Source organism: Channa argus, unplaced genomic scaffold (genome assembly GCF_033026475.1).
Source record: "Channa argus isolate prfri unplaced genomic scaffold, Channa argus male v1.0 Contig127, whole genome shotgun sequence".
In the NCBI taxonomy this organism is placed as follows: Eukaryota; Metazoa; Chordata; class Actinopteri; order Anabantiformes; family Channidae; genus Channa; species Channa argus.
The window spans coordinates 28,130-55,934 of NW_027125346.1; the positions used below are offsets into that span (position 1 = coordinate 28,130).

Below are 27,805 nucleotides of genomic sequence, written 5' to 3' on the forward strand. Positions count from 1 at the left end.
CTAGCTTTGTATGCAAGAAGTACTGGGATCAATACGCACATTCTCCAAATGCCTCATGCCTCCCCTGACCTCGTCAAGGTGACGCGCAATCCTTTATCATACAGGCGATGCACTTCTGAGATGGCTTGTGAATATATCTTTAGATGGATACATAGGTTGGAGCTGCCAGGCAGGAGGTCTAGAGGAAGACCAAAGCGGAGATTTATGGATGTAGTAAGGGAGGACATGAAGTTAGTTGGTATGAGTGAAGAGGATGCAGAGGACAGGGTTAGATGGACGCACATGATTCGCTGTGGCGACCCCTGAAAGGGAACAGCCGAAAGGAAAAGAAGAAGCACTTCTGAGATGGCCGACGAATGTCAATCCTGACAGTATTTCCATCCGTGTGTCTACACTCAAGCACAAGAACAGACTGCGGCCTATCAAGGAAGATTGTAGCCAACTCTTCTAAGGCTGCAATTAAACACTTTGGAGATTCTCTTTGGCAAAAAGGTGCAATCCATTAGCACCAAAACCTCATGCCACACCAACTGTTTGTTCCCTCCGACTGCTTCTGGCCTTGTCAACAAGGCCCGTGACTGTCAAGTATTCGGGCTCCACAATCTACAAACACAGAGGATATAAGGGGTAGATATTGAGAGTTTGTCCGGTACGCTGTGAACACAGGGAGGAAAAAAAGCTTGCAGGGGAATTAGCTCAAATGGTAGAGCGCTTGCTTAGCATGCAAGAGGTAGTGGGATCAATGCCCACATTCTCCACAATCGTTTGATTTCCTTTTTCCCATAAATGGATGAAACTGTTAAAAAGTTTCAGCCTCCATATCCCACATGTGCAGATCACAATCAATTAGAATGGGAAATTGCCTGTCAGCAGTACAGCTAAAAAGGCGACCAGTTTGCCGTCTGATCAGCTAAACACATGGCAGCCAGTCAATGCATTTAGGCTTGTACACACAGTCAAAACGTTCTGCTGAAGTTCCAACCGAGTATCAGTGGGGGCAATCAGCCATTTCAGAAATTGCTGATTTCCTGGAACTTTTACACACTACCATATTCAGGGTTAACAGAGAATGGTTGGAAAAGAGAACATATCCAGTGAGTAGCAGTTTTGTGGGGGACTCTGCCTGCATGTTTCTCTACAGGCCTTGTATCTGTGGTGTCCTGTTCACTAGACGACATTAATGTGACACCTTAACCAAATGTTTTGTAGCCCCGGTGGGCAGAGCAGCATGGAATACACACCTTATTATACAGCCTATCTGCAGCCTATCAAGGAAGCTCTTCCAAAGCTGCTTGTCCAGTGAGCTTAATCACCTGCACTCACATGTCAACAGTCTGATTTCTGCATCAACTGTCACACTCGAGTTCTCTGCACAAAACAGTATTTGGTTTACCATTGGATGTTGTAAGTCCAGCAGAAGGTTTTATCTGTGTTTGTCTAAAAACACTTTAATCTGACATGCGACGAGGATGGGATTCGAACCCACGCGTGCAGAGCACAATGGATTAGCAGTCCATCGCCTTAACCACTCGGCCACCTCGTCAATTAAGCAAGGAAGGGCGACGAGACTTTCATCAGCAAAGACAGACCTACAGGATTTCTAGGTCACCTCGCAGGGTTTAATAAGAACACCTAGAATATCTCCTCTCTGAATTTAATATCCAAGTACCTTTGCAAGGGAATTAGCTTAAATGGTAAAGCACTAGCTTTGTATGCAAGAAGTACTGGGATCAATACCCACATTCTCCAAATGCCTCATGCCTCCCCTGACCTCGTCAAGGTGACGCGCAATCCTTTATCATACAGGCGATGCACTTCTGAGATGGCTTGTGAATATATCTTTAGATGGATACATAGGTTGGAGCTGCCAGGCAGGAGGTCTAGAGGAAGACCAAAGCGGAGATTTATGGATGTAGTAAGGGAGGACATGAAGTTAGTTGGTATGAGTGAAGAGGATGCAGAGGACAGGGTTAGATGGACGCACATGATTCGCTGTGGCGACCCCTGAAAGGGAACAGCCGAAAGGAAAAGAAGAAGCACTTCTGAGATGGCCGACGAATGTCAATCCTGACAGTATTTCCATCCGTGTGTCTACACTCAAGCACAAGAACAGACTGCGGCCTATCAAGGAAGATTGTAGCCAACTCTTCTAAGGCTGCAATTAAACACTTTGGAGATTCTCTTTGGCAAAAAGGTGCACTCCATTAGCACCAAAACCTCATGCCACACCAACTGTTTGTTCCCTCCGACTGCTTCTGGCCTTGTCAACAAGGCCCGTGACTGTCAAGTATTCGGGCTCCACAATCTACAAACACAGAGGACATAAGGGGTGGATATTGAGAGTTTGTCCGGTACGCTGTGAACACAGGGAGGAAAAAAAGCTTGCAGGGGAATTAGCTCAAATGGTAGAGCGCTTGCTTAGCATGCAAAAGGTAGTGGGATCGATGCCCACATTCTCCACAATCGTTTGATTTCCTTTTTCCCATAAATGGATGAAACTGTTAAAAAGTTTCAGCCTCCATATCCCACATGTGCAGATCACAATCAATTAGAATGGGAAAGTGCCTGTCAGCAGTACAGCTAAAAAGGCGACCAGTTTGCCGTCTCATCAGCTAAACACATGGCAGCCAGTCAATGCATTTAGTTCTGCTGAAGTTCCAACCGAGTATCAGTGGGGGCGATCAGCCATTTCAGAAATTGCTGATTTCATGGAACTTTTACACACTACCATATTTAGGGTTAACAGAGAATGGTTGGAAAAGATAACATATCCAGTGAGTAGCAGTTTTGTGGCCAAAGACCAAAGACCAAAGCGGACCAAAGACCAAAGCGGAGATTTATGGATGTAGTAAGGGAGGACATGAAGTTAGTTGGTATGAGTGAAGAGGATGCAGAGGACAGGGTTAGATGGAGGCACATGATTCGCTGTGGCGACCCCTGAAAGGGAACAGCCGAAAGGAAAAGAAGAAGCACTTCTGAGATGGCCGACGAATGTCAATCCTGACAGTATTTCCATCCGTGTGTCTACACTCAAGCACAAGAACAGACTGCGGCCTATCAAGGAAGATTGTAGCCAACTCTTCTAAGGCTGCAATTAAACACTTTGGAGATTCTCTTTGGCCAAAAGGTGCACTCCATTAGCACCAAAACCTCATGCCACACCAACTGTTTGTTCCCTCCGACTGCTTCTGGCCTTGTCAACAAGGCCCGTGACTGTCAAGTATTCGGGCTCAAAAATCTACAAACACAGAGGACATAAGGGGTGGATATTGAGAGTTTGTCCGGTACGCTGTGAACACAGGGAGGAAAAAAAGCTTGCAGGGGAATTAGCTCAAATGGTAGAGCGCTTGCTTAGCATGCAAGAGGTAGTGGGATCGATGCCCACATTCTCCACAATCGTTTGATTTCCTTTTTCCCATAAATGGATGAAACTGTTAAAAAGTTTCAGCCTCCATATCCCACATGTGCAGATCACAATCAATTAGAATGGGAAAGTGCCTGTCAGCAGTACAGCTAAAAAGGCGACCAGTTTGCCGTCTCATCAGCTAAACATATGGCAGCCAGTCAATGCATTTAGTTCTGCTGAAGTTCCAACCGAGTATCAGTGGGGGCGATCAGCCATTTCAGAAATTGCTGATTTCATGGAACTTTTACACACTACCATATTTAGGGTTAACAGAGAATGGTTGGAAAAGAGAACATATCGAGTGAGTAGCAGTTTTGTGGGGGACTCTGCCTGCATGTGTCTCTACAGGCCTTGTATCTGTGGTTTCCTGTTCACTAGACGACATTAATGTGACACCTGAACCAAATGTTTTGTAGCCCCGGTGGGCAGAGCAGCTTGGAATACACACCTTATTATACAGCCTATCTGCAGCCTATCAAGGAAGCTCTTCCAAAGCTGCTTGTCCAGTGGGCTTAATCACCTGCACTCACATGTCAACAGTCTGATTTCTGCATCAACTGTCACACTCGAGTTCTCTGCACAAAACAGTATTTGGTTTACCATTGGATGTTGTAAGTCCAGCAGAAGGTTTTATCTGTGTTTGTCTAAAAACACTTTAATCTGACATGCGACGAGGATGGGATTCGAACCCACGCGTGCAGAGCACAATGGATTAGCAGTCCATCGCCTTAACCACTCGGCCACCTCGTCAATTAAGCAAGGAAGGGCGACGCGACTTTGATCATCAAAGACAGACCTACAGGATTTCTAGGTCACCTCGCAAGGCTTAATAAGAACACCTAGAATATCTCCTCTCTGAATTTAATATCCAAGTACCTTTGCAAGGGAATAAGCTTAAATGGTAAAGCACTATCTTTGTATGCAAGAAGTAGTGGGATCAATACCCACATTCTCCAAATGCCTCATGCCTCCCCTGACCTCGTCAAGCTGACGCGCAATCCTTTATCATACAGGCGATGCACTTCTGAGATGGCTTGTGAATATATCTTTTAATGGATACATAGGTTGGAGCTGCCAGGCAGGAGGTCTAGAGGAAGACCAAAGCGGAGATTTATGGATGTAGCAAGGGAGGACATGAAGTTAGTTGGTATGAGTGAAGCGGATGCAGACGACAGGGTTAGATGGACGCACGTGATTCGCTGTGGCGACCCCTGAAAGGGAACAGCCGAAAGGAAAAGAAGAAGCACTTCTGAGATGGCCGACGAATGTCAATCCCGACAGTATTTCCATCCGTGTGTCTACACTCAAGCACAAGAACAGACTGCAGCCTATCAAGGAAGATTGTAACCAACTCTTCTAAGGCTGCAATTAAACACTTTGGAGATTCTCTTTGGCAAAAAGGTGCACTCCATTAGAACCAAATCCTCATGCCACACCAACTGTTTGTTCCCTCCGACTGCTTCTGGCCTTGTCAACAAGGCCCGTGACTGTCAAGTATTCGGGCTCCACAATCTACAAACACAGAGGACATAAGGGGTAGATATTGAGAGTTTGTCGGGTACGTTTGCAAATTCTGCCCTGTGAACACAGGGAGGAAAAAAAGCTTGCAGGGGAATTAGCTCAAATGGTAGAGCGCTTGCTTAGCATGCAAGAGGTAGTGGGATCGATGCCAACATTCTCCACAATCCTTTGATTTCCTTTTTCCCATAAATGGATGAAACTGTTAAAAATTTTCAGCCTCCATATCCCACATGTGCAGATCACAATCAACTAGAATGGGAAATTGCCTGTCAGCAGTACAGCTAAAAAGGCGACCAGTTTGCCGTCTGATCAGCTAAACACATGGCAGCCAGTCAATGCATTTAGGCTTGTACACACAGTCAAAACGTTCTGCTGAAGTTCCAACCGAGTATCAGTGGGGGCGAACAGCCATTTCAGAAATTGCTGATTTCCTGGAACTTTTACACACTACCATATTTAGGGTTAACAGAGAATGGTTGGAAAAGAGAACATATCGAGTGAGTAGCAGTTTTGTGGGGGACTCTGCCTGCATGTGTCTCTACAGGCCTTGTATCTGTGGTTTCCTGTTCACTAGACGACATTAATGTGACACCTGAACCAAATGTTTTGTAGCCCCGGTGGGCAGAGCAGCTTGGAATACACACCTTATTATACAGCCTATCTGCAGCCTATCAAGGAAGCTCTTCCAAAGCTGCTTGTCCAGTGGGCTTAATCACCTGCACTCACATGTCAACAGTCTGATTTCTGCATCAACTGTCACACTCGAGTTCTCTGCACAAAACAGTATTTGGTTTACCATTGGATGTTGTAAGTCCAGCAGAAGGTTTTATCTGTGTTTGTCTAAAAACACTTTAATCTGACATGCGACGAGGATGGGATTCGAACCCACGCGTGCAGAGCACAATGGATTAGCAGTCCATCGCCTTAACCACTCGGCCACCTCGTCAATTAAGCAAGGAAGGGCGACGCGACTTTGATCAGCAAAGACAGACCTACAGGATTTCTAGGTCACCTCGCAAGGCTTAATAAGAACACCTAGAATATCTCCTCTCTGAATTTAATATCCAAGTACCTTTGCAAGGGAATAAGCTTAAATGGTAAAGCACTATCTTTGTATGCAAGAAGTAGTGGGATCAATACCCACATTCTCCAAATGCCTCATGCCTCCCCTGACCTCGTCAAGCTGACGCGCAATCCTTTATCATACAGGCGATGCACTTCTGAGATGGCTTGTGAATATATCTTTTAATGGATACATAGGTTGGAGCTGCCAGGCAGGAGGTCTAGAGGAAGACCAAAGCGGAGATTTATGGATGTAGCAAGGGAGGACATGAAGTTAGTTGGTATGAGTGAAGCGGATGCAGACGACAGGGTTAGATGGACGCACGTGATTCGCTGTGGCGACCCCTGAAAGGGAACAGCCGAAAGGAAAAGAAGAAGCACTTCTGAGATGGCCGACGAATGTCAATCCCGACAGTATTTCCATCCGTGTGTCTACACTCAAGCACAAGAACAGACTGCAGCCTATCAAGGAAGATTGTAACCAACTCTTCTAAGGCTGCAATTAAACACTTTGGAGATTCTCTTTGGCAAAAAGGTGCACTCCATTAGCACCAAAACCTCATGCCACACCAACTGTTTGTTCCCTCCGACTGCTTCTGGCCTTGTCAACAAGGCCCGTGACTGTCAAGTATTCGGGCTCCACAATCTACAAACACAGAGGACATAAGGGGTAGATATTGAGAGTTTGTCCGGTACGTTTGCAAATTCTGCCCTGTGAACACAGGGAGGAAAAAAAGCTTGCAGGGGAATTAGCTCAAATGGTAGAGCGCTTGCTTAGCATGCAAGAGGTAGTGGGATCGATGCCAACATTCTCCACAATCCTTTGATTTCCTTTTTCCCATAAATGGATGAAACTGTTAAAAAGTTTCAGCCTCCATATCCCACATGTGCAGATCACAATCAACTAGAATGGGAAATTGCCTGTCAGCAGTACAGCTAAAAAGGCGACCAGTTTGCCGTCTGATCAGCTAAACACATGGCAGCCAGTCAATGCATTTAGGCTTGTACACACAGTCAAAACGTTCTGCTGAAGTTCCAACCGAGTATCAGTGGGGGCAAACAGCCATTTCAGAAATTGCTGATTTCCTGGAACTTTTACACACTACCATATTTAGGGTTAACAGAGAATGGTTGGAAAAGAGAACATATCGAGTGAGTAGCAGTTTTGTGGGGGACTCTGCCTGCATGTGTCTCTACAGGCCTTGTATCTGTGGTTTCCTGTTCACTAGACGACATTAATGTGACACCTGAACCAAATGTTTTGTAGCCCCGGTGGGCAGAGCAGCTTGGAATACACACCTTATCTTACAGCCTATCTGCAGCCTATCAAGGAAGCTCTTCCAAAGCTGCTTGTCCAGTGGGCTTAATCACCTGCACTCACATGTCAACAGTCTGATTTCTGCATCAACTGTCACACTCGAGTTCTCTGCACAAAACAGTATTTGGTTTACCATTGGATGTTGTAAGTCCAGCAGAAGGTTTTATCTGTGTTTGTCTAAAAACACTTTAATCTGACATGCGACAAGGATGGGATTCAAACCCACGCGTGCAGAGCACAATGGATTAGCAGTCCATCGCCTTAACCACTCGGCCACCTCGTCAATTAAGCAAGGAAGGGCGACGCGACTTTGATCAGCAAAGACAGACCTACAGGATTTCTAGGTCACCTCGCAGGGCTTAATAAGAACACCTAGAATATCTCCTCTCTGAATTTAATATCCAAGTACCTTTGCAAGGGAATTAGCTTAAATGGTAAAGCACTAGCTTTGTATGCAAGAAGTAGTGGGATCAATACCCACATTCTCCAAATGCCTCATGCCTCCCCTGACCTCGTCAAGCTGACGCGCAATCCTTTATCATACAGGCGATGCACTTCTGAGATGGCTTGTGAATATATCTTTAGATGGATACATAGGTTGGAGCTGCCAGGCAGGAGGTCTAGAGGAAGACCAAAGCGGAGATTTATGGATGTAGTAAGGGAGGACATGAAGTTAGTTGGTATGAGTGAAGAGGATGCAGAGGACAGGGTTAGATGGACGCACGTGATTCGCTGTGGCGACCCCTGAAAGGGAACAGCCGAAAGGAAAAGAAGAAGCACTTCTGAGATGGCCGACGAATGTCAATCCTGACAGTATTTCCATCCGTGTGTCTACACTCAAGCACAAGAACAGACTGCAGCCTATCAAGGAAGATTGTAACCAACTCTTCTAAGGCTGCAATTAAACACTTTGGAGATTCTCTTTGGCAAAAAGGTGCACTCCATTAGCACCAAACCCTCATGCCACACCAACTGTTTGTTCCCTCCGACTGCTTCTGGCCTTGTCAACAAAGCCCGTGACTGTCAAGTATTCGGGCTCCACAATCTACAAACACAGAGGACATAAGGGGTGGATATTGAGAGTTTGTCCGGTACGTTTGCAAATTCTGCCCTGTGAACACAGGGAGGAAAAAAAGCTTGCAGGGGAATTAGCTCAAATGGTAGAGCGCTTGCTTAGCATGCAAGAGGTAGTGGGATCGATGCCAATCTATCTTTGTATGCAAGAAGTAGTGGGATCAATACCCCCATCTCCAAATGCCTCATGCCTCCCCTGACCTCGTCAAGCTGACGCGCAATCCTTTATCATACAGGCGATGCACTTCTGAGATGGCTTGTGAATATATCTTTAGATGGATACATAGGTTGGAGCTGCCAGGCAGGAGGTCTAGAGGAAGACCAAAGCGGAGATTTATGGATGTAGCAAGGGAGGACATGAAGTTAGTTGGTATGAGTGAAGCAGATGCAGACGACAGGGTTAGATGGACGCACGTGATTCGCTGTGGCGACCCCTGAAAGGGAACAGCCGAAAGGAAAAGAAGAAGCACTTCTGAGATGGCCGACGAATGTCAATACCGACAGTATTTCCATCCGTGTGTCTACACTCAAGCACAAGAACAGACTGCAGCCTATCAAGGAAGATTGTAACCAACTCTTCTAAGGCTGCAATTAAACACTTTGGAGATTCTCTTTGGCAAAAAGGTGCACTCCATTAGCACCAAAACCTCATGCCACACCAACTGTTTGTTCCCTCCGACTGCTTCTGGCCTTGTCAACAAGGCCCGTGACTGTCAAGTATTCGGGCTCCACAATCTACAAACACAGAGGACATAAGGGGTGGATATTGAGAGTTTGTCCGGTACGTTTGCAAATTCTGCCCTGTGAACACAGGGAGGAACAAAAGCTTGCAGGGGAATTAGCTCAGATGGTAGAGTGCTTGCTTAGCATGCAAGAGGTAGTGGGATTGATGCCCACATTCTCCACAATCGTTTGATTTCCTTTTTCCCATAAATGGATGAAACTGTTAAAAAGTTTCAGCCTCCATATCCCACATGTGCAGATCACAATCAATTAGAATGGGAAATTGCCTGTCAGCAGTACAGCTAAAAAGGCGACCAGTTTGCCGTCTGATCAGCTAAACACATGGCAGCCAGTCAATGCATTTAGGCTTGTACACACAGTCAAAACGTTCTGCTGAAGTTCCAACCGAGTATCAGTGGGGGCGATCAGCCATTTCAGAAATTGCTGATTTCCTGGAACTTTTACACACTACCAAATTTAGGTTTAACAGAGAATGTTTGGAAAAGAGAACATATCCACTGAGTAGCAGTTTTGTGTGGGACCCTGCCTGCATGTGTCTCCACAGGCCTTGTATCTGTGGTGTCCTGTTCACTAGACGACATTAATGTGACACCTGAACCAAATGTTTTGTAGCCCCGGTGGGCAGAGCAGCATGGAATACACACCTTATTATACAGCCTATCTGCAGCCTATCAAGGAAGCTCTTCCAAAGCTGCTTGTCCAGTGAGCTTAATCACCTGCACTCACATGTCAACAGTCTGATTTCTGCATCAACTGTCACACTCGAGTTCTCTGCACAAAACAGTATTTGGTTTACCATTGGATGTTGTAAGTCCAGCAGAAGGTTTTATCTGTGTTTGTCTAAAAACACTTTAATCTGACATGCGACAAGGATGGGATTCTAACCCACGCGTGCAGAGCACAATGGATTAGCAGTCCATCGCCTTAACCACTCGGCCACCTCGTCAATTAAGCAAGGAAGGGCGACGAGACTTTGATCAGCAAAGACAGACCTACAGGATTTCTAGGTCACCTCGCAGGGTTTAATAAGAACACCTAGAATATCTCCTCTCTGAATTTAATATCCAAGTACCTTTGCAAGGGAATTAGCTTAAATGGTAAAGCACTAGCTTTGTATGCAAGAAGTACTGGGATCAATACCCACATTCTCCAAATGCCTCATGCCTCCCCTGACCTCGTCAAGGTGACGCGCAATCCTTTATCATACAGGCGATGCACTTCTGAGATGGCTTGTGAATATATCTTTAGATGGATACATAGGTTGGAGCTGCAAGGCAGGAGGTCTAGAGGAAGACCAAAGCGGAGATTTATGGATGTAGTAAGGGAGGACATGAAGTTAGTTGGTATGAGTGAAGAGGATGCAGAGGACAGGGTTAGATGGAGGCACATGATTCGCTGTGGCGACCCCTGAAAGGGAACAGCCGAAAGGAAAAGAAGAAGCACTTCTGAGATGGCCGACGAATGTCAATCCTGACAGAATTTCCATCCGTGTGTCTACACTCAAGCACAAGAACAGACTGCGGCCTATCAAGGAAGATTGTAGCCAACTCTTCTAAGGCTGCAATTAAACACTTTGGAGATTCTCTTTGGCCAAAAGGTGCACTCCATTAGCACCAAAACCTCATGCCACACCAACTGTTTGTTCCCTCCGACTGCTTCTGGCCTTGTCAACAAGGCCCGTGACTGTCAAGTATTCGGGCTCCACAATCTACAAACACAGAGGACATAAGGGGTGGATATTGAGAGTTTGTCCGGTACGTTTGCAAATTCTGCCCTGTGAACACAGGGAGGAAAAAAAGCTTGCAGGGGAATTAGCTCAGATGGTAGAGCGCTTGCTTAGCATGCAAGAGGTAGTGGGATTGATGCCCACATTCTCCACAATCGTTTGATTTCCTTTTTCCCATAAATGGATGAAACTGTTAAAAAGTTTCAGCCTCCATATCCCACATGTGCAAATCACAATCAATTAGAATGGGAAATTGCCTGTCAGCAGTACAGCTAAAAAGGCGACCAGTTTGCCGTCTGATCAGCTAAACACATGGCAGCCAGTCAATGCATTTAGGCTTGTACACACAGTCAAAACGTTCTGCTGAAGTTCCAACCGAGTATCAGTGGGGGCGATCAGCCATTTCAGAAATTACTGATTTCCTTGAACTTTTACACACTACCATATTCAGGGTTAACAGAGAATGGTTGGAAAAGAGAACATATCCAGTGAGTAGCAGTTTTGTTGGGGGACTCTGCCTGCATGTGTCTCTACAGGCCTTGTATCTGTGGTGTCCTGTTCACTAGACGACATTAATGTGACACCTGAACGAAATGTTTTGTAGCCCCGGTGGGCAGAGCAGCATGGAATACACACCTTATTATACAGCCTATCTGCAGCCTATCAAGGAAGCTCTTCCAAAGCTGCTTGTCCAGTGAGCTTAATCACCTGCACTCACATGTCAACAGTCTGATTTCTGCATCAACTGTCACACTCGAGTTCTCTGCACAAAACAGTATTTGGTTTACCATTGGATGTTGTAAGTCCAGCAGAAGGTTTTATCTGTGTTTGTCTAAAAGCACTTTAATCTGACATGCGACGAGGATGGGATTCGAACCCACGCGTGCAGAGCACAATGGATTAGCAGTCCATCGCCTTAACCACTCGGCCACCTCGTCAATTAAGCAAGGAAGGGCGACGAGACTTTGATCAGCAAAGACAGACCTACAGGATTTCTATGTCACCTCGCAGGGTTTAATAAGAACACCTAGAATATCTCCTCTCTGAATTTAATATTCAAGTACCTTTGCAAGGGAATTAGCTTAAATGGTAAATCACTAGCTTTGTATGCAAGAAGTAGTGGGATCAATACCCACATTCTCCAAATGCCTCATGCCTCCCCTGACCTCGTCAATGTGACGCGCAATCCTTTATCATACAGGCGATGCACTTCTGAGATGGCTTGTGAATATATCTTTAGATGGATACATAGGTTGGAGCTGCCAGGCAGGAGGTCTAGAGGAAGACCAAAGCGGAGATTTATGGATGTAGTAAGGGAGGACATGAAGTTAGTTGGTATGAGTGAAGAGGATGCAGAGGACAGGGTTAGATGGACGCACATGATTCGCTGTGGCGACCCCTGAAAGGGAACAGCCGAAAGGAAAAGAAGAAGCACTTCTGAGATGGCCGACGAATGTCAATCCTGACAGTATTTCCATCCGTGTGTCTACACTCAAGCACAAGAACAGACTGCAGCCTATCAAGGAAGATTGTAGCCAACTCTTCTAAGGCTGCAATTAAACACTTTGGAGATTCTCTTTGGCAAAAAGGTGCAATCCATTAGCACCAAAACCTCATGCCACACCAACTGTTTGTTCCCTCCGACTGCTTCTGGCCTTGTCAACAAGGCCCGTGACTGTCAAGTATTCGGGCTCCACAATCTACAAACACAGAGGACATAAGGGGTAGATATTGAGAGTTTGTCCGGTACGCTGTGAACACAGGGAGGAAAAAAAGCTTGCAGGGGAATTAGCTCAAATGGTAGAGCGCTTGCTTAGCATGCAAGAGGTAGTGGGATCAATGCCCACATTCTCCACAATCGTTTGATTTCCTTTTTCCCATAAATGGATGAAACTGTTAAAAAGTTTCAGCCTCCATATCCCACATGTGCAGATCACAATCAATTAGAATGGGAAATTGCCTGTCAGCAGTACAGCTAAAAAGGCGACCAGTTTGCCGTCTGATCAGCTAAACACATGGCAGCCAGTCAATGCATTTAGGCTTGTACACACAGTCAAAACGTTCTGCTGAAGTTCCAACTGAGTATCAGTGGGGGCGATCAGCCATTTCAGAAATTGCTGATTTCCTGGAACTTTTACACACTACCATATTTAGGGTTAACAGAGAATGGTTGGAAAAGAGAACATATCCAGTGAGTAGCAGTTTTGTGGGGGACTCTGCCTGCATGTGTCTCTACAGGCCTTGGATCTGTGGTGTCCTGTTCACTAGATGACATTAATGTGACACCTGAACCAAATGTTTTGTAGCCCCGGTGGGCAGAGCAGCATGGAATACACACCTTATTATACAGCCTATCTGCAGCCTATCAAGGAAGCTCTTCCAAAGCTGCTTGTCCAGTGAGCTTAATCACCTGCACTCACATGTCAACAGTCTGATTTCTGCATCAACTGTCACACTCGAGTTCTCTGCACAAAACAGTATTTGGTTTACCGTTGGATGTTGTAAGTCCAGCAGAAGGTTTTATCTGTGTTTGTCTAAAAACACTTTAATCTGACATGCGACGAGGATGTGATTCGAACCCACGCGTGCAGAGCACAATGGATTAGCAGTCCATCGCCTTAACCACTCGGCCACCTCGTCAATTAAGCAAGGAAGGGCGACGAGACTTTCATCAGCAAAGACAGACCTACAGGATTTCTAGGTCACCTCGCAGGGTTTAATAAGAACACCTAGAATATCTCCTCTCTGAATTTAATATCCAAGTACCTTTGCAAGGGAATTAGCTTAAATGGTAAAGCACTAGCTTTGTATGCAAGAAGTACTGGGATCAATACCCACATTCTCCAAATGCCTCATGCCTCCCCTGACCTCGTCAAGGTGACGCGCAATCCTTTATCATACAGGCGATGCACTTCTGAGATGGCTTGTGAATATATCTTTAGATGGATACATAGGTTGGAGCTGCCAGGCAGGAGGTCTAGAGGAAGACCAAAGCGGAGATTTATGGATGTAGTAAGGGAGGACATGAAGTTAGTTGGTATGAGTGAAGAGGATGCAGAGGACAGGGTTAGATGGAGGCACATGATTCGCTGTGGCGACCCCTGAAAGGGAACAGCCGAAAGGAAAAAAAGAAGCACTTCTGAGATGGCCGACGAATGTCAATCCTGACAGTATTTCCATCCGTGTGTCTACACTCAAGCACAAGAACAGACTGCAGCCTATCAAGGAAGATTGTAGCCAACTCTTCTAAGGCTGCAATTAAACACTTTGGAGATTCTCTTTGGCAAAAAGGTGCACTCCATTAGCACCAAATCCTCATGCCACACCAACTGTTTGTTCCCTCCGACTGCTTCTGGCCTTGTCAACAAGGCCCGTGACTGTCAAGTATTCGGGCTCCACAATCTACAAACACAGAGGACATAAGGGGTGGATATTGAGAGTTTGTCCGGTACGCTGTGAACACAGGGAGGAAAAAAAGCTTGCAGGGGAATTAGCTGAAATGGTAGAGCGCTTGCTTAGCATGCAAGAGGTAGTGGGATCGATGCCCACATTTTCCACAATCATTTGATTTCCTTTTTCCCATAAATGGATGAAACTGTTAAAAAGTTTCAGCCTCCATATCCCACATGTGCAGATCACAATCAATTAGAATGGGAAATTGCCTGTCAGCAGTACAGCTAAAAAGGCGACCAGTTTGCCGTTTGATCAGCTAAACACATGGCAGCCAGTCAATGCATTTAGGCTTGTACACACAGTCAAAACGTTCTGCTGAAGTTCCAACCGAGTATCAGTGGGGGCGATCAGCCATTTCAGAAATTGCTGATTTCCTGGAACTTTTACACACTACCAAATTTAGGTTTAACAGAGAATGGTTGGAAAAGAGACCATATCCACTGAGTAGCAGTTTTGTGTGGGACCCTGCCTGCATGTGTCTCCACAGGCCTTGTATCTGTGGTGTCCTGTTCACTAGACGACATTAATGTGACACCTGAACCAAATGTTTTGTAGCCCCGGTGGGCAGAGCAGCATGGAATACACACCTTATTATACAGCCTATCTGCAGCCTATCAAGGAAGCTCTTCCAAAGCTGCTTGTCCAGTGAGCTTAATCAGCTGCACTCACATGTCAACAGTCTGATTTCTGCATCAACTGTCACACTCGAGTTCTCTGCACAAAACAGTATTTGGTTTACCATTGGATGTTGTAAGTCCAGCAGAAGGTTTTATCTGTGTTTGTCTAAAAACACTTTAATCTGACATGCGACAAGGATGGGATTCGAACCCACGCGTGCAAAGCACAATGGATTAGCAGTCCATCGCCTTAACCACTCGGCCACCTCGTCAATTAAGCAAGGAAGGGCGACGAGACTTTGATCAGCAAAGACAGACCTACAGGATTTCTATGTCACCTCGCAGGGTTTAATAAGAACACCTAGAATATCTCCTCTCTGAATTTAATATTCAAGTACCTTTGCAAGGGAATTAGCTTAAATGGTAAAGCACTAGCTTTGTATGCAAGAAGTAGTGGGATCAATACCCACATTCTCCAAATGCCTCATGCCTCCCCTGACCTCGTCAAGGTGACGCGCAATCCTTTATCATACAGGCGATGCACTTCTGAGATGGCTTGTGAATATATCTTTAGATGGATACATAGGTTGGAGCTGCCAGGCAGGAGGTCTAGAGGAAGACCAAAGCGGAGATTTATGGATGTAGTAAGGGAGGACATGAAGTTAGTTGGTATGAGTGAAGAGGATGCAGAGGACAGGGTTAGATGGACGCACATGATTCGCTGTGGCGACCCCTGAAAGGGAACAGCCGAAAGGAAAAGAAGAAGCACTTCTGAGATGGCCGACGAATGTCAATCTTGACAGTATTTCCATCCGTGTGTCTACACTCAAGCACAAGAACAGACTGCAGCCTATCAAGGAAGATTGTAGCCAACTCTTCTAAGGCTGCAATTAAACACTTTGGAGATTCTCTTTGGCAAAAAGGTGCACTCCATTAGCACCAAAACCTCATGCCACACCAACTGTTTGTTCCCTCCGACTGCTTCTGGCCTTGTCAACAAGGCCCGTGACTGTCAAGTATTCGGGCTCCACAATCTACAAACACAGAGGACATAAGGGGTGGATATTGAGAGTTTGTCCGGTACGCTGTGAACACAGGGAGGAAAAAAAGCTTGCAGGGGAATTAGCTGAAATGGTAGAGCGCTTGCTTAGCATGCAAGAGGTAGTGGGATCGATGCCCACATTCTCCACAATCGTTTGATTTCCTTTTTCCCATAAATGGATGAAACTGTTAAAAAGTTTCAGCCTCCATATCCCACATGTGCAGATCACAATCAATTAGAATGGGAAATTGCCTGTCAGCAGTACAGCTAAAAAGGCGACCAGTTTGCCGTCTGATCAGCTAAACACATGGCAGCCAGTCAATGCATTTAGGCTTGTACACACAGTCAAAACGTTCTGCTGAAGTTCCAACCGAGTATCAGTGGGGGCGATCAGCCATTTCAGAAATTGCTGATTTCATGGAACTTTTACACACTACCATATTTAGGGTTAACAGAGAATGGTTGGAAAAGAGAACATATCCACTGAGTAGCAGTTTTGTGGGGGACTCTGCCTGCATGTGTCTCTACAGGCCTTGTATCTGTGGTGTCCTGTTCACTAAACGACATTAATGTGACACCTGAACCAAATGTTTTGTAGCCCCGGTGGGCAGAGCAGCATGGAATACACACATTATTATACAGCCTATCTGCAGCCTATCAAGGAAGCTCTTCCAAAGCTGCTTGTCCAGTGAGCTTAATCACCTGCACTCACATGTCAACAGTCTGATTTCTGCATCAACTGTCACACTCGAGTTCTCTGCACAAAACAGTATTTGGTTTACCATTGGATGTTGTAAGTCCAGCAGAAGGTTTTATCTGTGTTTGTCTAAAAACACTTTAATCTGACATGCGACGAGGATGGGATTCGAACCCACGCGTGCAGAGCACAATGGATTAGCAGTCCATCGCCTTAACCACTCGGCCACCTCGTCAATTAAGCAAGGAAGGGCGACGAGACTTTGATCAGCAAAGATAGACCTACAGGATTTCTATGTCACCTCGCAGGGTTTAATAAGAACACCTAGAATATCTCCTCTCTGAATTTAATATTCAAGTACCTTTGCAAGGGAATTAGCTTAAATGGTAAATCACTAGCTTTGTATGCAAGAAGTAGTGGGATCAATACCCACATTCTCCAAATGCCTCATGCCTCCCCTGACCTCGTCAAGGTGACGCGCAATCCTTTATCATACAGGCGATGCACTTCTGAGATGGCTTGTGAATATATCTTTAGATGGATACATAGGTTGGAGCTGCCAGGCAGGAGGTCTAGAGGAAGACCAAAGCGGAGATTTATGGATGTAGTAAGGGAGGACATGAAGTTAGTTGGTATGAGTGAAGAGGATGCAGAGGACAGGGTTAGATGGACGCACATGATTCGCTGTGGCGACCCCTGAAAGGGAACAGCCGAAAGGAAAAGAAGAAGCACTTCTGAGATGGCCGACGAATGTCAATCCTGACAGTATTTCCATCCGTGTGTCTACACTCAAGCACAAGAACAGACTGCAGCCTATCAAGGAAGATTGTAGCCAACTCTTCTAAGGCTGCAATTAAACACTTTGGAGATTCTCTTTGGCAAAAAGGTGCAATCCATTAGCACCAAAACCTCATGCCACACCAACTGTTTGTTCCCTCCGACTGCTTCTGGCCTTGTCAACAAGGCCCGTGACTGTCAAGTATTCGGGCTCCACAATCTACAAACACAGAGGACATAAGGGGTAGATATTGAGAGTTTGTCCGGTACGCTGTGAACACAGGGAGGAAAAAAAGCTTGCAGGGGAATTAGCTCAAATGGTAGAGCGCTTGCTTAGCATGCAAGAGGTAGTGGGATCAATGCCCACATTCTCCACAATCGTTTGATTTCCTTTTTCCCATAAATGGATGAAACTGTTAAAAAGTTTCAGCCTCCATATCCCACATGTGCAGATCACAATCAATTAGAATGGGAAATTGCCTGTCAGCAGTACAGCTAAAAAGGCGACCAGTTTGCCGTCTGATCAGCTAAACACATGGCAGCCAGTCAATGCATTTAGGCTTGTACACACAGTCAAAACGTTCTGCTGAAGTTCCAACCGAGTATCAGTGGGGGCAATCAGCCATTTCAGAAATTGCTGATTTCCTGGAACTTTTACACACTACCATATTTAGGGTTAACAGAGAATGGTTGGAAAAGAGAACATATCCAGTGACTAGCAGTTTTGTGGGGGACTCTGCCTGCATGTTTCTCTACAGGCCTTGTATCTGTGGTGTCCTGTTCACTAGACGACATTAATGTGACACCTTAACCAAATGTTTTGTAGCCCCGGTGGGCAGAGCAGCATGGAATACACACCTTATTATACAGCCTATCTGCAGCCTATCAAGGAAGCTCTTCCAAAGCTGCTTGTCCAGTGAGCTTAATCACCTGCACTCACATGTCAACAGTCTGATTTCTGCATCAACTGTCACACTCGAGTTCTCTGCACAAAACAGTATTTGGTTTACCATTGGATGTTGTAAGTCCAGCAGAAGGTTTTATCTGTGTTTGTCTAAAAACACTTTAATCTGACATGCGACGAGGATGGGATTCGAACCCACGCGTGCAGAGCACAATGGATTAGCAGTCCATCGCCTTAACCACTCGGCCACCTCGTCAATTAAGCAAGGATGGGCGAAGAGACTTTCATCAGCAAAGACAGACCTACAGGATTTCTAGGTCACCTCGCAGGGTTTAATAAGAACACCTAGAATATCTCCTCTCTGAATTTAATATCCAAGTACCTTTGCAAGGGAATTAGCTTAAATGGTAAAGCACTAGCTTTGTATGCAAGAAGTACTGGGATCAATACGCACATTCTCCAAATGCCTCATGCCTCCCCTGACCTCGTCAAGGTGACGCGCAATCCTTTATCATACAGGCGATGCACTTCTGAGATGGCTTGTGAATATATCTTTAGATGGATACATAGGTTGGAGCTGCCAGGCAGGAGGTCTAGAGGAAGACCAAAGCGGAGATTTATGGATGTAGTAAGGGAGGACATGAAGTTAGTTGGTATGAGTGAAGAGGATGCAGAGGACAGGGTTAGATGGACGCACATGATTCGCTGTGGCGACCCCTGAAAGGGAACAGCCGAAAGGAAAAGAAGAAGCACTTCTGAGATGGCCGACGAATGTCAATCCTGACAGTATTTCCATCCGTGTGTCTACACTCAAGCACAAGAACAGACTGCGGCCTATCAAGGAAGATTGTAGCCAACTCTTCTAAGGCTGCAATTAAACACTTTGGAGATTCTCTTTGGCAAAAAGGTGCAATCCATTAGCACCAAAACCTCATGCCACACCAACTGTTTGTTCCCTCCGACTGCTTCTGGCCTTGTCAACAAGGCCCGTGACTGTCAAGTATTCGGGCTCCACAATCTACAAACACAGAGGACATAAGGGGTAGATATTGAGAGTTTGTCCGGTACGCTGTGAACACAGGGAGGAAAAAAAGCTTGCAGGGGAATTAGCTCAAATGGTAGAGCGCTTGCTTAGCATGCAAGAGGTAGTGGGATCAATGCCCACATTCTCCACAATCGTTTGATTTCCTTTTTCCCATAAATGGATGAAACTGTTAAAAAGTTTCAGCCTCCATATCCCACATGTGCAGATCACAATCAATTAGAATGGGAAATTGCCTGTCAGCAGTACAGCTAAAAAGGCGACCAGTTTGCCGTCTGATCAGCTAAACACATGGCAGCCAGTCAATGCATTTAGGCTTGTACACACAGTCAAAACGTTCTGCTGAAGTTCCAACCGAGTATCAGTGGGGGCAATCAGCCATTTCAGAAATTGCTGATTTCCTGGAACTTTTACACACTACCATATTTAGGGTTAACAGAGAATGGTTGGAAAAGAGAACATATCCAGTGACTAGCAGTTTTGTGGGGGACTCTGCCTGCATGTTTCTCTACAGGCCTTGTATCTGTGGTGTCCTGTTCACTAGACGACATTAATGTGACACCTGAACCAAATGTTTTGTAGCCCCGGTGGGCAGAGCAGCATGGAATACATACCTTATTATAAAGCCTATCTGCAGCCTATCAAGGAAGCTCTTCCAAAGCTGCTTGTCCAGTGAGCTTAATCACCTGCACTCACATGTCAACAGTCTGATTTCTGCATCAACTGTCACACTCGAGTTCTCTGCACAAAACAGTATTTGGTTTACCATTGGATGTTGTAAGTCCAGCAGAAGGTTTTATCTGTGTTTGTCTAAAAGCACTTTAATCTGACATGCGACGAGGATGGGATTCGAACCCACGCGTGCAGAGCACAATGGATTAGCAGTCCATCGCCTTAACCACTCGGCCACCTCGTCAATTAAGCAAGGAAGGGCGACGAGACTTTGATCAGCAAAGACAGACCTACAGGATTTCTATATCACCTCGCAGGGTTTAATAAGAACACCTAGAATATCTCCTCTCTGAATTTAATATTCAAGTACCTTTGCAAGGGAATTAGCTTAAATGGTAAATCACTAGCTTTGTATGCAAGAAGTAGTGGGATCAATACCCACATTCTCCAAATGCCTCATGCCTCCCCTGACCTCGTCAAGGTGACGCGCAATCCTTTATCATACAGGCGATGCACTTCTGAGATGGCTTGTGAATATATCTTTAGATGGATACATAGGTTGGAGCTTCCAGGCAGGAGGTCTAGAGGAAGACCAAAGCGGAGATTTATGGATGTAGTAAGGGAGGACATGAAGTTAGTTGGTATGAGTGAAGAGGATGCAGAGGACAGGGTTAGATGGACGCACATGATTCGCTGTGGCGACCCCTGAAAGGGAACAGCCGAAAGGAAAAGAAGAAGCACTTCTGAGATGGCCGACGAATGTCAATCCTGACAGTATTTCCATCCGTGTGTCTACACTCAAGCACAAGAACAGACTGCAGCCTATCAAGGAAGATTGTAGCCAACTCTTCTAAGGCTGCAATTAAACACTTTGGAGATTCTCTTTGGCAAAAAGGTGCAATCCATTAGCACCAAAACCTCATGCCACACCAACTGTTTGTTCCCTCCGACTGCTTCTGGCCTTGTCAACAAGGCCCGTGACTGTCAAGTATTCGGGCTCCACAATCTACAAACACAGAGGACATAAGGGGTAGATATTGAGAGTTTGTCCGGTACGCTGTGAACACAGGGAGGAAAAAAAGCTTGCAGGGGAATTAGCTCAAATGGTAGAGCGCTTGCTTAGCATGCAAGAGGTAGTGGGATCAATGCCCACATTCTCCACAATCGTTTGATTTCCTTTTTCCCATAAATGGATGAAACTGTTAAAAAGTTTCAGCCTCCATATCCCACATGTGCAGATCACAATCAATTAGAATGGGAAATTGCCTGTCAGCAGTACAGCTAAAAAGGCGACCAGTTTGCCGTCTGATCAGCTAAACACATGGCAGCCAGTCAATGCATTTAGGCTTGTACACACAGTCAAAACGTTCTGCTGAAGTTCCAACCGAGTATCAGTGGGGGCAATCAGCCATTTCAGAAATTGCTGATTTCCTGGAACTTTTACACACTACCATATTTAGGGTTAACAGAGAATGGTTGGAAAAGAGAACATATCCAGTGAGTAGCAGTTTTGTGGGGGACTCTGCCTGCATGTTTCTCTACAGGCCTTGTATCTGTGGTGTCCTGTTCACTAGACGACATTAATGTGACACCTTAACCAAATGTTTTGTAGCCCCGGTGGGCAGAGCAGCATGGAATACACACCTTATTATACAGCCTATCTGCAGCCTATCAAGGAAGCTCTTCCAAAGCTGCTTGTCCAGTGAGCTTAATCACCTGCACTCACATGTCAACAGTCTGATTTCTGCATCAACTGTCACACTCGAGTTCTCTGCACAAAACAGTATTTGGTTTACCATTGGATGTTGTAAGTCCAGCAGAAGGTTTTATCTGTGTTTGTCTAAAAACACTTTAATCTGACATGCGACGAGGATGGGATTCGAACCCACGCGTGCAGAGCACAATGGATTAGCAGTCCATCGCCTTAACCACTCGGCCACCTCGTCAATTAAGCAAGGAAGGGCGAAGAGACTTTCATCAGCAAAGACAGACCTACAGGATTTCTAGGTCACCTCGCAGGGTTTAATAAGAACACCTAGAATATCTCCTCTCTGAATTTAATATCCAAGTACCTTTGCAAGGGAATTAGCTTAAATGGTAAAGCACTAGCTTTGTATGCAAGAAGTACTGGGATCAATACGCACATTCTCCAAATGCCTCATGCCTCCCCTGACCTCGTCAAGGTGACGCGCAATCCTTTATCATACAGGCGATGCACTTCTGAGATGGCTTGTGAATATATCTTTAGATGGATACATAGGTTGGAGCTGCCAGGCAGGAGGTCTAGAGGAAGACCAAAGCGGAGATTTATGGATGTAGTAAGGGAGGACATGAAGTTAGTTGGTATGAGTGAAGAGGATGCAGAGGACAGGGTTAGATGGACGCACATGATTCGCTGTGGCGACCCCTGAAAGGGAACAGCCGAAAGGAAAAGAAGAAGCACTTCTGAGATGGCCGACGAATGTCAATCCTGACAGTATTTCCATCCGTGTGTCTACACTCAAGCACAAGAACAGACTGCGGCCTATCAAGGAAGATTGTAGCCAACTCTTCTAAGGCTGCAATTAAACACTTTGGAGATTCTCTTTGGCAAAAAGGTGCAATCCATTAGCACCAAAACCTCATGCCACACCAACTGTTTGTTCCCTCCGACTGCTTCTGGCCTTGTCAACAAGGCCCGTGACTGTCAAGTATTCGGGCTCCACAATCTACAAACACAGAGGACATAAGGGGTAGATATTGAGAGTTTGTCCGGTACGCTGTGAACACAGGGAGGAAAAAAAGCTTGCAGGGGAATTAGCTCAAATGGTAGAGCGCTTGCTTAGCATGCAAGAGGTAGTGGGATCAATGCCCACATTCTCCACAATCGTTTGATTTCCTTTTTCCCATAAATGGATGAAACTGTTAAAAAGTTTCAGCCTCCATATCCCACATGTGCAGATCACAATCAATTAGAATGGGAAATTGCCTGTCAGCAGTACAGCTAAAAAGGCGACCAGTTTGCCGTCTGATCAGCTAAACACATGGCAGCCAGTCAATGCATTTAGGCTTGTACACACAGTCAAAACGTTCTGCTGAAGTTCCAACCGAGTATCAGTGGGGGCAATCAGCCATTTCAGAAATTGCTGATTTCCTGGAACTTTTACACACTACCATATTTAGGGTTAACAGAGAATGGTTGGAAAAGAGAACATATCCAGTGAGTAGCAGTTTTGTGGGGGACTCTGCCTGCATGTTTCTCTACAGGCCTTGTATCTGTGGTGTCCTGTTCACTAGACGACATTAATGTGACACCTTAACCAAATGTTTTGTAGCCCCGGTGGGCAGAGCAGCATGGAATACACACCTTATTATACAGCCTATCTGCAGCCTATCAAGGAAGCTCTTCCAAAGCTGCTTGTCCAGTGAGCTTAATCACCTGCACTCACATGTCAACAGTCTGATTTCTGCATCAACTGTCACACTCGAGTTCTCTGCACAAAACAGTATTTGGTTTACCATTGGATGTTGTAAGTCCAGCAGAAGGTTTTATCTGTGTTTGTCTAAAAACACTTTAATCTGACATGCGACGAGGATGGGATTCGAACCCACGCGTGCAGAGCACAATGGATTAGCAGTCCATCGCCTTAACCACTCGGCCACCTCGTCAATTAAGCAAGGAAGGGCGACGAGACTTTCATCAGCAAAGACAGACCTACAGGATTTCTAGGTCACCTCGCAGGGTTTAATAAGAACACCTAGAATATCTCCTCTCTGAATTTAATATCCAAGTACCTTTGCAAGGGAATTAGCTTAAATGGTAAAGCACTAGCTTTGTATGCAAGAAGTACTGGGATCAATACCCACATTCTCCAAATGCCTCATGCCTCCCCTGACCTCGTCAAGGTGACGCGCAATCCTTTATCATACAGGCGATGCACTTCTGAGATGGCTTGTGAATATATCTTTAGATGGATACATAGGTTGGAGCTGCCAGGCAGGAGGTCTAGAGGAAGACCAAAGCGGAGATTTATGGATGTAGTAAGGGAGGACATGAAGTTAGTTGGTATGAGTGAAGAGGATGCAGAGGACAGGGTTAGATGGACGCACATGATTCGCTGTGGCGACCCCTGAAAGGGAACAGCCGAAAGGAAAAGAAGAAGCACTTCTGAGATGGCCGACGAATGTCAATCCTGACAGTATTTCCATCCGTGTGTCTACACTCAAGCACAAGAACAGACTGCGGCCTATCAAGGAAGATTGTAGCCAACTCTTCTAAGGCTGCAATTAAACACTTTGGAGATTCTCTTTGGCAAAAAGGTGCACTCCATTAGCACCAAAACCTCATGCCACACCAACTGTTTGTTCCCTCCGACTGCTTCTGGCCTTGTCAACAAGGCCCGTGACTGTCAAGTATTCGGGCTCCACAATCTACAAACACAGAGGACATAAGGGGTGGATATTGAGAGTTTGTCCGGTACGCTGTGAACACAGGGAGGAAAAAAAGCTTGCAGGGGAATTAGCTCAAATGGTAGAGCGCTTGCTTAGCATGCAAAAGGTAGTGGGATCGATGCCCACATTCTCCACAATCGTTTGATTTCCTTTTTCCCATAAATGGATGAAACTGTTAAAAAGTTTCAGCCTCCATATCCCACATGTGCAGATCACAATCAATTAGAATGGGAAAGTGCCTGTCAGCAGTACAGCTAAAAAGGCGACCAGTTTGCCGTCTCATCAGCTAAACACATGGCAGCCAGTCAATGCATTTAGTTCTGCTGAAGTTCCAACCGAGTATCAGTGGGGGCGATCAGCCATTTCAGAAATTGCTGATTTCATGGAACTTTTACACACTACCATATTTAGGGTTAACAGAGAATGGTTGGAAAAGAGAACATATCCAGTGAGTAGCAGTTTTGTGGCCAAAGACCAAAGACCAAAGCGGACCAAAGACCAAAGCGGAGATTTATGGATGTAGTAAGGGAGGACATGAAGTTAGTTGGTATGAGTGAAGAGGATGCAGAGGACAGGGTTAGATGGAGGCACATGATTCGCTGTGGCGACCCCTGAAAGGGAACAGCCGAAAGGAAAAGAAGAAGCACTTCTGAGATGGCCGACGAATGTCAATCCTGACAGTATTTCCATCCGTGTGTCTACACTCAAGCACAAGAACAGACTGCGGCCTATCAAGGAAGATTGTAGCCAACTCTTCTAAGGCTGCAATTAAACACTTTGGAGATTCTCTTTGGCCAAAAGGTGCACTCCATTAGCACCAAAACCTCATGCCACACCAACTGTTTGTTCCCTCCGACTGCTTCTGGCCTTGTCAACAAGGCCCGTGACTGTCAAGTATTCGGGCTCAAAAATCTACAAACACAGAGGACATAAGGGGTGGATATTGAGAGTTTGTCCGGTACGCTGTGAACACAGGGAGGAAAAAAAGCTTGCAGGGGAATTAGCTCAAATGGTAGAGCGCTTGCTTAGCATGCAAGAGGTAGTGGGATCGATGCCCACATTCTCCACAATCGTTTGATTTCCTTTTTCCCATAAATGGATGAAACTGTTAAAAAGTTTCAGCCTCCATATCCCACATGTGCAGATCACAATCAATTAGAATGGGAAAGTGCCTGTCAGCAGTACAGCTAAAAAGGCGACCAGTTTGCCGTCTCATCAGCTAAACATATGGCAGCCAGTCAATGCATTTAGTTCTGCTGAAGTTCCAACCGAGTATCAGTGGGGGCGATCAGCCATTTCAGAAATTGCTGATTTCATGGAACTTTTACACACTACCATATTTAGGGTTAACAGAGAATGGTTGGAAAAGAGAACATATCCACTGAGTAGCAGTTTTGTGGGGGACTCTGCCTGCATGTGTCTCTACAGGCCTTGTATCTGTGGTGTCCTGTTCACTAGACGACATTAATGTGACACCTGAACCAAATGTTTTGTAGCCCCGGTGGGCAGAGCAGCATGGAATACACACCTTATTATACAGCCTATCTGCAGCCTATCAAGGAAGCTCTTCCAAAGCTGCTTGTCCAGTGAGCTTAATCACCTGCACTCACATGTCAACAGTCTGATTTCTGCATCAACTGTCACACTCGAGTTCTCTGCACAAAACAGTATTTGGTTTACCATTGGATGTTGTAAGTCCAGCAGAAGGTTTTATCTGTGTTTGTCTAAAAACACTTTAATCTGACATGCGACGAGGATGGGATTCAAACCCACGCGTGCAGAGCACAATGGATTAGCAGTCCATCGCCTTAACCACTCGGCCACCTCGTCAATTAAGCAAGGAAGGGCGACGAGACTTTCATCAGCAAAGACAGACCTACAGGATTTCTAGGTCACCTTGCAGGGTTTAATAAGAACATCTAGAATGTCTCCTCTCCGAATTTAATATCCAAGTACCTTTGCAAGGGAATTAGCTTAAATGGTAAATCACTAGCTTTGTATGCAAGAAGTAGTGGAATCAATACCCACATTCTCCAAATGCCTCATGCCTCCCCTGACCTCGTCAAGGTGACGCGCAATCCTTTATCATACAGGCGATGCACTTCTGAGATGGCTTGTGAATATATCTTTAGATGGATACATACGTTGGAGCTGCAAGGCAGGAGGTCTAGAGGAAGACCAAAGCGGAGATTTATGGATGTAGTAAGGGAGGACATGAAGTTAGTTGGTATGAGTGAAGAGGATGCAGAGGACAGGGTTAGATGGAGGCACATGATTCGCTGTGGCGACCCCTGAAAGGGAACAGCCGAAAGGAAAAGAAGAAGCACTTCTGAGATGGCCGACGAATGTCAATCCTGACAGTATTTCCATCCGTGTGTCTACACTCAAGCACAAGAACAGACTGCGGCCTATCAAGGAAGATTGTAGCCAACTCTTCTAAGGCTGCAATTAAACACTTTGGAGATTCTCTTTGGCCAAAAGGTGCACTCCATTAGCACCAAAACCTCATGCCACACCAACTGTTTGTTCCCTCCGACTGCTTCTGGCCTTGTCAACAAGGCCCGTGACTGTCAAGTATTCGGGCTCCACAATCTACAAACACAGAGGACATAAGGGGTGGATATTGAGAGTTTGTCCGGTACGCTGTGAACACAGGGAGGAAAAAAAGCTTGCAGGGGAATTAGCTCAAATGGTAGAGCGCTTGCTTAGCATGCAAGAGGTAGTGGGATCGATGCCCACATTCTCCACAATCGTTTGATTTCCTTTTTCCCATAAATGGATGAAACTGTTAAAAAGTTTCAGCCTCCATATCCCACATGTGCAGATCACAATCAATTAGAATGGGAAATTGCCTGTCAGCAGTACAGCTAAAAAGGCGACCAGTTTGCCGTCTGATCAGCTAAACACATGGCAGCCAGTCAATGCATTTAGGCTTGTACACACAGTCAAAACGTTCTGCTGAAGTTCCAACACAGGGAGGAAAAAAAGCTTGCAGGGGAATTAGCTCAAATGGTAGAGCGCTTGCTTAGCATGCAAAAGGTAGTGGGATCGATGCCCACATTCTCCACAATCGTTTGATTTCCTTTTTCCCATAAATGGATGAAACTGTTAAAAAGTTTCAGCCTCCATATCCCACATGTGCAGATCACAATCAATTAGAATGGGAAAGTGCCTGTCAGCAGTACAGCTAAAAAGGCGACCAGTTTGCCGTCTCATCAGCTAAACACATGGCAGCCAGTCAATGCATTTAGTTCTGCTGAAGTTCCAACCGAGTATCAGTGGGGGCGATCAGCCATTTCAGAAATTGCTGATTTCATGG

General features: G+C 45.6%; 24 non-coding genes across 24 annotated transcripts; 10 read left to right on the top strand and 14 right to left on the bottom strand.

The window, feature by feature from the left end:
• Positions 1 to 685: 685 nt before the first annotated feature.
• Positions 686 to 758, top strand: trnaa-agc (transfer RNA alanine (anticodon AGC)). Its single transcript has one exon. It is a non-coding gene; the product is annotated as a tRNA-Ala (tRNA).
• A 703-nt stretch (positions 759 to 1,461) lies between these two features.
• trnas-gcu (transfer RNA serine (anticodon GCU)) lies at positions 1,462 to 1,543 on the bottom strand. The gene has a single exon. It is a non-coding gene; the product is annotated as a tRNA-Ser (tRNA).
• A 1,777-nt stretch (positions 1,544 to 3,320) lies between these two features.
• Positions 3,321 to 3,393, top strand: trnaa-agc (transfer RNA alanine (anticodon AGC)). The gene has a single exon. It is a non-coding gene; the product is annotated as a tRNA-Ala (tRNA).
• A 681-nt stretch (positions 3,394 to 4,074) lies between these two features.
• On the bottom strand, positions 4,075 to 4,156 carry trnas-gcu (transfer RNA serine (anticodon GCU)). The gene has a single exon. It is a non-coding gene; the product is annotated as a tRNA-Ser (tRNA).
• A 1,635-nt stretch (positions 4,157 to 5,791) lies between these two features.
• On the bottom strand, positions 5,792 to 5,873 carry trnas-gcu (transfer RNA serine (anticodon GCU)). The gene has a single exon. It is a non-coding gene; the product is annotated as a tRNA-Ser (tRNA).
• A 1,635-nt stretch (positions 5,874 to 7,508) lies between these two features.
• Positions 7,509 to 7,590, bottom strand: trnas-gcu (transfer RNA serine (anticodon GCU)). The gene has a single exon. It is a non-coding gene; the product is annotated as a tRNA-Ser (tRNA).
• A 2,399-nt stretch (positions 7,591 to 9,989) lies between these two features.
• trnas-gcu (transfer RNA serine (anticodon GCU)) lies at positions 9,990 to 10,071 on the bottom strand. The gene has a single exon. It is a non-coding gene; the product is annotated as a tRNA-Ser (tRNA).
• An 859-nt stretch (positions 10,072 to 10,930) lies between these two features.
• Positions 10,931 to 11,003, top strand: trnaa-agc (transfer RNA alanine (anticodon AGC)). The gene has a single exon. It is a non-coding gene; the product is annotated as a tRNA-Ala (tRNA).
• A 704-nt stretch (positions 11,004 to 11,707) lies between these two features.
• On the bottom strand, positions 11,708 to 11,789 carry trnas-gcu (transfer RNA serine (anticodon GCU)). The gene has a single exon. It is a non-coding gene; the product is annotated as a tRNA-Ser (tRNA).
• Positions 11,790 to 12,633: 844 nt separating this feature from the next.
• trnaa-agc (transfer RNA alanine (anticodon AGC)) lies at positions 12,634 to 12,706 on the top strand. Its single transcript has one exon. It is a non-coding gene; the product is annotated as a tRNA-Ala (tRNA).
• A 703-nt stretch (positions 12,707 to 13,409) lies between these two features.
• On the bottom strand, positions 13,410 to 13,491 carry trnas-gcu (transfer RNA serine (anticodon GCU)). The gene has a single exon. It is a non-coding gene; the product is annotated as a tRNA-Ser (tRNA).
• A 1,620-nt stretch (positions 13,492 to 15,111) lies between these two features.
• Positions 15,112 to 15,193, bottom strand: trnas-gcu (transfer RNA serine (anticodon GCU)). Its single transcript has one exon. It is a non-coding gene; the product is annotated as a tRNA-Ser (tRNA).
• Positions 15,194 to 16,813: 1,620 nt separating this feature from the next.
• trnas-gcu (transfer RNA serine (anticodon GCU)) lies at positions 16,814 to 16,895 on the bottom strand. The gene has a single exon. It is a non-coding gene; the product is annotated as a tRNA-Ser (tRNA).
• An 844-nt stretch (positions 16,896 to 17,739) lies between these two features.
• trnaa-agc (transfer RNA alanine (anticodon AGC)) lies at positions 17,740 to 17,812 on the top strand. Its single transcript has one exon. It is a non-coding gene; the product is annotated as a tRNA-Ala (tRNA).
• Positions 17,813 to 18,515: 703 nt separating this feature from the next.
• trnas-gcu (transfer RNA serine (anticodon GCU)) lies at positions 18,516 to 18,597 on the bottom strand. The gene has a single exon. It is a non-coding gene; the product is annotated as a tRNA-Ser (tRNA).
• An 844-nt stretch (positions 18,598 to 19,441) lies between these two features.
• Positions 19,442 to 19,514, top strand: trnaa-agc (transfer RNA alanine (anticodon AGC)). Its single transcript has one exon. It is a non-coding gene; the product is annotated as a tRNA-Ala (tRNA).
• A 703-nt stretch (positions 19,515 to 20,217) lies between these two features.
• trnas-gcu (transfer RNA serine (anticodon GCU)) lies at positions 20,218 to 20,299 on the bottom strand. The gene has a single exon. It is a non-coding gene; the product is annotated as a tRNA-Ser (tRNA).
• Positions 20,300 to 21,143: 844 nt separating this feature from the next.
• On the top strand, positions 21,144 to 21,216 carry trnaa-agc (transfer RNA alanine (anticodon AGC)). Its single transcript has one exon. It is a non-coding gene; the product is annotated as a tRNA-Ala (tRNA).
• A 703-nt stretch (positions 21,217 to 21,919) lies between these two features.
• On the bottom strand, positions 21,920 to 22,001 carry trnas-gcu (transfer RNA serine (anticodon GCU)). Its single transcript has one exon. It is a non-coding gene; the product is annotated as a tRNA-Ser (tRNA).
• An 844-nt stretch (positions 22,002 to 22,845) lies between these two features.
• On the top strand, positions 22,846 to 22,918 carry trnaa-agc (transfer RNA alanine (anticodon AGC)). Its single transcript has one exon. It is a non-coding gene; the product is annotated as a tRNA-Ala (tRNA).
• A 703-nt stretch (positions 22,919 to 23,621) lies between these two features.
• On the bottom strand, positions 23,622 to 23,703 carry trnas-gcu (transfer RNA serine (anticodon GCU)). Its single transcript has one exon. It is a non-coding gene; the product is annotated as a tRNA-Ser (tRNA).
• A 1,777-nt stretch (positions 23,704 to 25,480) lies between these two features.
• trnaa-agc (transfer RNA alanine (anticodon AGC)) lies at positions 25,481 to 25,553 on the top strand. The gene has a single exon. It is a non-coding gene; the product is annotated as a tRNA-Ala (tRNA).
• Positions 25,554 to 26,234: 681 nt separating this feature from the next.
• trnas-gcu (transfer RNA serine (anticodon GCU)) lies at positions 26,235 to 26,316 on the bottom strand. Its single transcript has one exon. It is a non-coding gene; the product is annotated as a tRNA-Ser (tRNA).
• An 844-nt stretch (positions 26,317 to 27,160) lies between these two features.
• Positions 27,161 to 27,233, top strand: trnaa-agc (transfer RNA alanine (anticodon AGC)). Its single transcript has one exon. It is a non-coding gene; the product is annotated as a tRNA-Ala (tRNA).
• The last annotated feature ends 572 nt before the right edge of the window (positions 27,234 to 27,805 follow it).